Source organism: Leptonychotes weddellii, unplaced genomic scaffold (assembly GCF_054177405.1).
Source record: "Leptonychotes weddellii isolate Sample4059 unplaced genomic scaffold, ASM5417740v2 HiC_scaffold_1934, whole genome shotgun sequence".
Lineage (NCBI taxonomy): Eukaryota > Metazoa > Chordata > Mammalia > Carnivora > Phocidae > Leptonychotes > Leptonychotes weddellii.
The window spans coordinates 1-10,760 of record NW_027778984.1 but is presented as its reverse complement, the minus strand read 5'-3'; the positions used below and the strand labels follow the sequence as shown (position 1 = coordinate 10,760).

General features: G+C 39.1%; 1 pseudogene; it reads left to right on the top strand.

The window, feature by feature from the left end:
• The first annotated feature begins 1,791 nt into the window (after window positions 1-1,791).
• On the top strand, window positions 1,792-3,006 carry LOC145718662 (large ribosomal subunit protein eL38 pseudogene; annotated as a pseudogene).
• Window positions 3,007-10,760: the final 7,754 nt, after the last annotated feature.

Below are 10,760 nucleotides of genomic sequence, written 5' to 3'. Positions count from 1 at the left end.
CACCCTCTTGCCTTGAATCTAAAGCAATAGTTTTCAGACCTTAGAAATTCAAGTGAACTCAAAGAAGTTTCATTTTGAAAATTTCACAGCACCCCCTGAAATAATAGGATACATTCTGGAGTGTTAGTAAAATAGAATTATGAATTCTTTTTTCACCTATGAAGTTACTCAGCGATTTTAGTAAAAATGTAATGAAATGTAACCTTTCTGCAGGGCCGTATTTGCCATAATTTTAAACACAGATTAGCCATCCCAAGACAGTGGGAAGAGGTAGTGTGACTTGGTAGGGTATTGGAATTAGAATATTGAAAATGCGAGCATATGTTCTCATGGAATCTCTAGGGATACATTTAAAAATACTTGGTTTAAAAAAATAACCAAATCTCTGGGTCTCAAATTTGGCCTATCATTAGAATCATCTGGGAGATCATTAAAATTACAGATTGCTGAATTGGACCCCAGGAGCAGGGTCAAATTCAGACTCTACTGGGTTAGGCCCCTGGAACTGTTATTTTTGGGAAACCCCATGTGAGCGAGGGATTCTGGTAATAGACAGGTTTAGGATCCATTATTATATAGAATAAAAATTTCCTATTTTTTTTTTTTTTTAGAACTTAGATTCAAAATTCAGTGTTTGGGGTTTTTTTTTTTTTCCATTAAAAGTCTGAGCTAGGAGCCATGGTGCTGACAGTCTCTCTGTCCTAGCAGGGGGCATTGGGGAAACCCCGCGTTGGAAGAGACAAAAGGCGATGGAGCTTCCCTCCAAGGCTGATTTTTGAAGGGCTTTTGATCATCTCCACCCAGTGTCAAAGCCAATCATGGAACCTCAGAGCCAAGGCGGTTCTGACAGGCTGTTTCCACACCACAACACCATTTCTGTCTGCTTGTTGGGGCTCCAAGGGGGCGCCTGCTGTCAGGATGCTGAGATTCTAAGTTATAAGTGGGCCTTTCACAATCAGTGCAGAGGTTTTTTTTGCCAAGTCGTTACCTTCCTGGGATTCTAAGATATGGTGGCCAGGCATCTGACTTTTTTTTTTTTTTTTAAGATTTTATTTATTTATTTGACAGAGAGAGATAGCGAGAGCAGGAACACAAGCAGGGGGAGTGGGAGAGCGAGAAGCAGGCTTCCTGCCGAGCAGGGAGCCCGATGTGGGACTCGATCCCAGGACCCTGGGATCATGACCTGAGCCGAAGGCAGACGCTTAACGACTGAGCCACCCAGGCGCCCCCAGGCATCTGACTTTTGAAATAAACAGCCATCTGTGTCCACAGATCCTGCCAGGAACTTCTCAGATAAATGAAATAAATGAAAGAACATAGCCAAGGCGAGCAGCAAGGAGTCTCATTTAACTTGAGCTAGGGTCCGTTTTCTTGCTTGGAGGGCCTCAGTATTTTTTTTTTTTTTAAGATTTTATTTATTTATTTGACAGAGAGAGAACAAGCAGAGGGAGAAACAGGCGGAGGGGGGAGGGAGAAGCAGGCTCCCCGTGGAGCAGAGAGCCCGATGTGGGGGTCGATCCCAGGACCTGAGCCAGAGGCAGATGCTTAACCGACTGAGCCACCTAGGCGCCCCTGGAGAGCCTCAGTATTTTTTAAAACCTTTTGCGGAGGGCTCAGTCGGTTAAGCGTCTGCCTTCGGCTCAGGTCATGATCCCAGGGTCCTGGGATCGAGTCCCAAGTCGGGCTCCCTGGTCGGTGGGAGGCCTGCTTCTCCCTCTCCCACTCCCCCTGCTTGTGTTCCCTCTCTCACTGTGTCTCTATCTGTCAAATAAATAAATAAAATCTTTAAAAAAAAAAATTTGCGGAAAAGGGGCAATAAGGCATCTATCTGGCAGTGCAAATCCTTACTCCCTCCCTGTGTGCCTCCTAGTTACAACTAGCAAAGTTGAGGAAATCAGGAACTTCCTGCTCAAGGCCAGGGGAAAGGATGTGAAATTTGTTAAGATCGAGAAAACCGAGGATAACGTGGAGTTTGCAGTTTAGTACAGCAGATAGATACCTTTACACGTTGGACGAAGGAAAGGCAGAAAAACCGACACAGTCCCTGCTCCTAGGTTGCACAGTGAAGGAGCTGAAATAAACCAGACATGTTGATTTAACTGTATTATAATTTGTTTAATTCAAACAAACGAATAAATCATTATTTTAAGGGGTGGAAAGGATCCTGTTTTCCAATTGCTCCAGTTGGCCAATCGCAGCGGCATCCAGTTTGGATGAATACTGTTGGGTTCCTTGGGATCGCGGGTCCTGGATTTGATCAGGGAACTCACCAGACTTGCAGCTTTTCAATCGTGGAATCTGTTGACACAAAAAATCCTCAGCACTTTGGATGATTCAAGTGCACTTTCATAATATGCTCTCATTTTACCCTCTTTGTGATTTCCACATTCCACAAGAATCCATCACTCCTCTCTTGAGTTATGTGCTGCTTAGGGCTGATGCTCATACCACCCGCTCAGGGAGGGCAACCTCAGCTTCTCCAACTCGCAGAACCTATTGTTCTGTCCCTTTCTTGCCCACTGTTGTCACTGCAGTCCTGTACTCCAGCTGGGAGGGCACGGAAATGACTCCCCAGAGAGCCATTCATCACAGTAATAAATGTTCTGTGTTTTACTAAGTTCCATCAAAGTTCACCTCCACACTGAAGCGAAACAATTGTTCTCTGTGCGTTCTTTTCTGTGTCAAAACATACTGTTCCCAAAAGTGCATAAGCTCTTTGTGTATGTGCAGTAGGTCAGCTTGAAGCTGTGTGCACATCTGTACACAGACCGTATGAGAGACTAGCGCTTACGAGACACCTCGGTGCCCGGCTGAACCACCACCTTCACAGGCTTCGTGTAGATACTACAGCTGGCTTAGATGTGTGCATTTTCAGTATTATTCTCCACTTTTCTTCCTAGCCTCCCAGGTGTGTTAATTTTAATTGCTTCACTCATGTAAACATCTCTAAAGACTGTACTAGGTTAGTTAGCTGTGGAAGCGTGTTGCTGGCTTTCTCCTCTCCCCCTTTTTTGCCCACACACGCAAATTAACCAGAAACATTTCATTGCTCAGTAATGAGGTTGGGATTCTTCTCTGTAGAGTCCAGGAAGACATAAAAAGCAGCCTGTCTTTATGTTAACATCGACTGTTTTCTTCGTCTTCTTCCTACCAAACGCTCTCTGCCGACTTACTTTAGAAAAGAAGCAAACACTTCCCTTGCTTCTCAGAGTATACAGTCCTGTTATTGAGCAATCTTAGAACAATTTACTGTGTAATCCACCCAAAAAAACAAAACCAAACCAAACACACACACACACACACACACACACACACACCATGTCAAAACAAAACAGCTTGGGCATCCTTTCCTTGTTTTTAAACCTCATTTGCTCAATAGCATATTTAATAAGATATATACCAACTTATTTTGTCCAGCACTATTTAATGCAGTAACTTCCACACACAAAAAGGCCTAAACATTTAGCCACACATGTCATCAAATAAGAGGTTTGGTAATAATATTCTGTAATTTAACATTTAGATTTTTAAGATATGCCTTGTTAAGAAAAACAAAAGGGCTTATTAACTCATTTGCTTTTCTTATTAACTCTATTTTTTAACTGGCTGAGCAAACATCCAATTACAGGCCTAATTTGTTAGGGTCACACATTAGCTAAAAAGAAAAGAAAAAAACAATGACTATAGCAGAAACTAGCAATTTCCAAAGGCTTATTTTGTTTGAGTTAGGATATGATCTCTTTTATTATTTTTATTTATTTATTTGAAGATTTTATTTATTTATTTGAGAGAAAGAGAGAGAGTACAACTGCGGGGGGAGCAGAGAGAGAGGGAGAAGCAGGCTCCCCACTGAGCAGGGAGCCTGACACGGGGCTCCATCCCAGGACCCCAGGATCATGACGTGAACTGAAGAAAGCCACTTAACTGACTGAGACACCCAGGGGCCCCAAGGATATGATATCTTTTAAATAGGCTGATGACAATCTGTCCTTTACATATTAAAGATAAATGACTTAGACATCCCTGTCTGGCTACCTTAATCTTAGATTGCAGGAAAAGACAAGGTGGAGCACAGATTTTTATTTTCCTTTTTTTATTATTATTATGTTATGTTAATCACCATACATTACATCATTAGTTTTAGATGTAGTGTTCCATGATTCATTGTTTGCGTATAACACCCAGTGCTCCATGCAGAACGTGCCCTCTTTAATACCCATCACGAGGCTGACCCATCCCCCCACCCCCTCCCTTCTAGAACCTTCAGTTTGTTTCTCAGAGTCCATAGTCTCTCATGGTTCGTCTCCCCCTCCGATTTCCCTCCCTTCATTCTTCCCGTCCTGCTATCTTCTTTTTTTTTTAACATATAATGTATTATTTGTTTCAGAGGTACAGATCTGTGATTCAACAGTCTTGCATAATTCACAGCGCTCACCATAGCACATACCCTCCCCAATGTCTATCACCCAGTCACCCCATCCCTCCCACCCCCCACCACTCCAGCAAACTGTTATGCTGAGCAAAATAAGTCAATCAGAGAAAGACATGTATCATATGACTTCACTGATACGAAGAATTCTTAATCTCAGGAAACCAACTGAAGGTGGAACACAGATTAAACAAAGAAACAAAAAACAGACTGTGCCAACAAGCATAAGGAAAGAACAGTTCCAAATTTTGTGTTGAATTTAACTTTCCTTCAGTTGATCCATATGGCCTGCTATACCACAGCATTCCAAGAAACACTAAAACTTTGAGTTTTGGTATGGATGCTATCAGAAGTTTAATTGGTTTGATCAAAATTATGGTTGTGAAGACCCACTCATTCTTAGAGCAAAAACAGGTAACCAGGTTACAGTTTATAAACTGACAATTAAGCTTTTTGTAAGGTAATCTGTAGTTTATAACCAAATCCCACATTAAAATGTCTGCCATGTGTTATATTTGCATTACTTTACACTAGTTTTATTGAGAAATAATTGACATACAGTACATCACTGTATAAGTGTAAGGCATACAACATGATGGTTTGATTTATATATACTGTGAAGTGATTACCACAACAGTCCATCTTTTACTTATACAATAAAAGGAAAAGAAAAAAATTTTCTCATTGTGATGAGAACTCATAGGATTTATTATTTTGACAAATCTCAACTATATATCATACAGCAGTGTTAGCCCTAGTCATCATGTTATACATTACATCCCAAATACTCATTTGTTTTACAACTGGAAGTTTGTACCTTTTGACCACCTTTCTCCAATTCCCCTTCTCCCCACCTTCCACCTCTGGTAACCACAAATCTGACCTCGTTTTCTGTGAGTTTGGTGTTTTTGTTCTTTTCTTTTTTTCTTTTTTCAATTCCATATAAGTGAGGTCATACAGTATTTGTCTCTTTCTGTCTGACCTATTTCACTTAGCATAAGGCCCTCAAGGTCCATCCATGTTGTTGCAAATGGTAGGATTTCCTTCTTTTTTTGTTAATGGCTGAATAATATGCCAGTGTGTGTGTGTGTGTGTGTGTGTGTGTGTGTGTATAAACGTGAGGTGCAGATGTACTTTTGAGTTAGTGATTTCATTTTCTTTGGATGTATTCCCAGAATTGAAATGACTAGATCATATGGTATTTCCATTTTTAATTTTTTGAGGATCCTCCATAGTGTTTTCCATGGTGGCTGCACCAATCTACGATCCCACCAACAGTGCACCAGGGTTCCCTTTTCTCAACATCCTCACCAGGATTTGTTCTCTCTTGTCTATTTCATGATGGCCATTCTCATAGGCATGAGGTGGTATCTCATTGTGGTTTTAATTTGCATTTCCCTAATAACTAGTGATATTGAACATCTTTTCATGTACCTGTTGGACTTTCATATATCTTCTTTGGAGGAAATGTCTATTCAGGTCCTTTACCTAATTTTTAATTGGGTTATTTGGGGATTTTTTGCTATTCTATGAGCTCTTTACATATTTTGGATATTAGTCCCTTATCAGATCTTTACAGATATTTTTCCCATTCCATAGGTTGTATTTTTACTTCGTTGATGATTTCTTTTGCAGTGCAGATCTTTTTATTTTGATATAGTCCTACTTGGTTTTGGTTTTGCTGCTCGTGCTGTAGGTGTTATATCCAAAAGATCATTACCATCACCTATGTCAAGGGGCTTTATTCCTATGTTTTCTTGTAGAAATTTTATGGTTTCACATCTAACATTTAAGTCTATAATCCATTTTGAGTTGATATTTTGTGAGTGGTATAAGATATGGGTCCAGTTTTATTCTTTTACATGTGAATATCCAATTATCCCAGCACCATTTATTGTAGAGACTGTGTTTTCTCCATTGAATATTCTTGACTCCCTTGTCAAATATTGGTTGACCATATATGATTGAGTTTATTTTTGGGCTCTCATTTCTGTTCCATTGGTCTGTTTGTCTGCTTTTATGCCAGTGCTATACTGTTTCGAAGACTATAGCTTTATAGTGTAGCTTGAAACCAGGAAGTGTGGTGCCCCTACTGTGTTCTTTCTCAGGATTTCTTTGGCCCTTCAGAGTTTTTTGTGGTTCCATATAAATTTTAAAAGTTTTTTTCTATTTCTGTAAAAAATGCCATTAGAATCTTGATAGGGATTGAATTGAATCTCTGGATGTCTTTTAGTAGTATTGGCATTTTAACAATATTAATTCTTCCAGTCTATGAACATGGGATATATGTCCATTATTTTGTGTCTTCTTTTATTTCTTTCATCAATGTCTTATAGTTTTCAGAGTACAACTCTTTGACTTTCTTAATTAAATTTATCCCTAAGTATTTTATTGTTTTTCATACAATTGTGAATGGGGACAATGCATTTATTTCTTTTTTGGAAAATTTATTGTTAGTCTATAGATATGCTACTGATTTTTGTATGTTAATTTCATATCCTTCCATTTTACTGAATTCATCAATTAGATCTAACAGTTTTTTGGCTGAGTTTTAAGGATTTTCTACATAAAAATTATGTCATCTGCAAATAGAGACAGTTTTACATCTTCTTTTCCAGTGCTGACACTTTTATTTCTTTTTCTTGCTTGATAAGCCTGGCTAGGACTTCTAGTACTATGTTGAATATGAGTGGTAAGAGTGGGCACCCTTGTCTTGTTCCTGACCTTAAAGGAAAAACTTTCAACCTTTCACCATTGAGTATGATGTTAGCCATGGGCTTGAATTTTGTCAAATGCTTTTTCTGTGTTTTGTGTCCCAGGAATAAATCCCACTTAATTATGGTGTATGATCCTTTTAATGTGTTGCTGAATTCAATTTGTTAGTACTTTATAGAGAATTTTTGAATCTTTTTATATTTATCAGAGATGTTGGCCTATAGTTTTCTTTTCTAGGAGTGTCCTTTTCTGGTTTTGGCATCAGGATAATGCAGGCTCATAAAATGACTTTGGGAGTGTTCCCTCTTCTTTGATTTTTGGAAGAGTTTGAGGAGGATTGGTATTAATTCTTCTTTAAATGTTTGGTAAATTTTACCAATGAAGCCATCTGTCTGGGCCTTTCTTTGATGGGAAAATTTTGATTACAGATTCAATCTCCTTACTAGTAATTGGTCTATTCAGATTTTCAATTTCTTCCTGATCCAGTCTTGGTAATTTGTATGTTTCTAAGAATTTTTCCATTTCTTCTAGGTTGTTCAGTTTTTTGGCTTATAGCTGTTCATAAAAGCTTATTATGATCCTTTGCATTTCTGTAGTATCAGTTGTAATACTTCCTTTTCATTTATAATTTTGTTGTTTGGGTCCTTTGTCCTTTTTCCTTGGTTAATGTAGCTAAGGGTTTGTCAATTTTGTTTAGCTTTTCAAGGAACCAACTCATAGTTTGGTTAATCTTTTCTAGTTTTCTATTTCATTTACTTCTGCTCTAATCTTTATTATTTCCTTTCTTCTGCTAACTTTCAGCTCAGTTTTCTTTTTCTAGTTCCTAAAGACATAGAGTTAGGTCATTTATTTGGAATCTTTCTTGCTTCTTAATATAGGCTTTTATTACTGTGAACTTCCCTCTTAGAAATGCTTTTGCTGCATCCTACAAATTCAGGTATGTTGTGCTTCCATTTTCAATTGTCTTAAGAAACTTTTTATTTACCCTTTAATTTCTTTGAAGAAATTTGTTGATCCATTGGTTGATCAGGAGAGTGTTGTTTAATTTCCACATGTTTGTAAGTTTTCCAGTTTTCCTCTTGTTATTGATTTCTAGTTTCATGCCATTGTGGTCAGAGAAGATACTTGGTATAACCTCAGTCTTGTTGAATTTCCTAAGACTTGTTTTATGGTCTAACATATGATCTATCATAGAAGATGTTCTGTGTGTTCATAAGAGGTTTGAAGTCTATTTTGTCTGCTATACATATAGCAGCCCCTGGTTTTGCTGTTGCTATTGTTATTGCTACCATTTGCTTGAAATATTTTTTTTTAATCCCTTCACTCTCAGTCTATATGTATCTTTAAAGCTAACGTGAGTCTCTTGTATGCAGCATATTTTTGGATCTTGTTTGTTTATCCATTCAGCCACTCTCTGTGTCTTTTAATTGGAGAATTTAATCCATTTACACTTAAAGTAATTATTGATAGATAACAACTTAACGATTGCCATTTTGCTCACTGTTTCCTGGTTGTTTTGTGGGTCCATTGTTCTTTGTTTCTTATCCTGCTGTCTTTTTGTTTCATTTTGTTTTGATGTCTCTTGGTATCAGTATGCTTTGACCTTTTTATTGTGTTCTTTTGTGTAATTACTATAAGATTTTCCATTGTGGTTACCATGAGACTTACATAAAATATCTTAAACTTATAACACCCTATTTTAAATTGATCACACTTTAACTTCAATAGAACTTGTAAACTTTACATTTTTATTTCCCCTCTCCCTCACATTTTAGGTTATCATGGTTACAATTTACATTTTTTTATCATATGAAACTAATAACAGATTCTTTTTATTACATTTTTTTTAACTTTGAAACTATGGTTGTAAATGAATTATTCACCACTATTACCATGTGCAGAATCTAACTATGACTATATATTTACCATTATCAGTGAGATTTACAATACCCTTTTATGTTTTTATGATGGTAATTAGCATTCTTCTCCTTCTACTTTCCATCCCTTTCTCTTACTCTTCTCCTTCAGGAATTCCCATAATGCAAATATTGTTTCTTTTCTTTGTGTCCTGTAATTCTCAGAGGCTTTCTTCAATCTTTTTAAAATTTTTATTTAGTTCCTCTTAGGGGTAATTTCCCATGTCCTATCCTCCAGGTTACTGATTCTTTCTAGGATTTCTGTTTGTTTGTTTGTATGCTGAATACAGCTTTTAGCCTGTCCTACCAAGGAATGTAACCAGAGCATATGGAAACTGCATAACCCATCCAACAGCCCTACATACAGTGGCACTTAAACAGAAAGCACAGCCAATGGTGTCCCCCATCCGCAGAGCTAAAACCGGTGGTCTCACCTAACCAGGGAATTCAAAGCACACTGTGCCCTGATTTGGGCCCCCAAACAATGAGACAGACCCTGTGTACTGTCCTGCTGCTCTGCCAGGGAAGGGAAGCTAATTCATAGTCCCACCTACTACTGAATATAGTACCCAGTCTTATCTAGTTAGCCTAACCAGGGAATCCAGGCAATTATGAAGCCCATCCTTCAGGCTCATTTAGATAGGGAACCAAGTTTTCTGGTCAGAATGTGCCATGACACAGCTCTACAGATGAGCAAAACTATTGGCTGGGCACTACAGGTATGACCTTGGGCATTGCAGGTATGACCTTGGCCTGTCAAGATTCGTGTGCTGGTTGTTACAAGCCCCTTCTCTCTGTCTGTCAGAGTTAGATTTCCAGTGGTTGAGCCCTGCAGATTCCCCTGCAATTCCTGTGACATGAGATCAGAGGAAGAGCTCCCGCAGAGCTACCCATAATGCTGGGTGTGGCTGGTTGTTCCCCCTGGGTTCTCTTTTCCCACTGGAGGAACTGAAGGCTCAGGGAAGACCTGTCCATGTGGTGCTACACTGTTCAAGGGGATGGGCAGTTTGATCAATATGTAGCCACTTCTCTTAACCTTTTAATGCAGTGTGTCTTGGTCTCTGTGGTACAGTGAGGTGCCTCAGCCTTACCCCCATGTTCTAGGATTCTCTGAGTGGTGTCTGTTCTTCAATAGTTGTTAGTTCTTCTTGTGAGAGGGAGTGAAGTTAGAAACAACCTATGTTGCCATCTTGTGATGTCACTCCCTAAATTCTAAACTTTATTCTTTTTTGTTTCCAAATGGGATGAGGTGAGATTCCCTCCTTTTTTTTTTTTTTTTTAGATTTTATTTATTTGAGAGAGAAAGACAGAGATAGTGAGAGAGAGAGCACAAGTGGGGAGGAGAGGGAGAAGCAGGCTCCCCACAGAGCAGGGAGCCCGATGTGGGACTCGATCCCAGGACCCTGGGATCATGACCTGAGCCAAAGGCAGACGCTTAACCGACTAAACCACCCAGGCGCCCTCTAAATTCTTTTTTTTTTTTTTATTCTTATGTTAATCCCCATACATTACATCATTAGTTCTAGATGAAGTGTTCCATGATTCATTGTTTGTGCATAACACCCAGTGCTCCATGCAGAACGTGCCCTCCTCAATACCCACCACCAGGCCAACCCATCCTCCCACCCCCCTCCCCTCCGGAACCCCCAGCCTGTTTTTCAGAGTCCATCGTCTCTCATGGTTCGTCCACCCCTCCGATT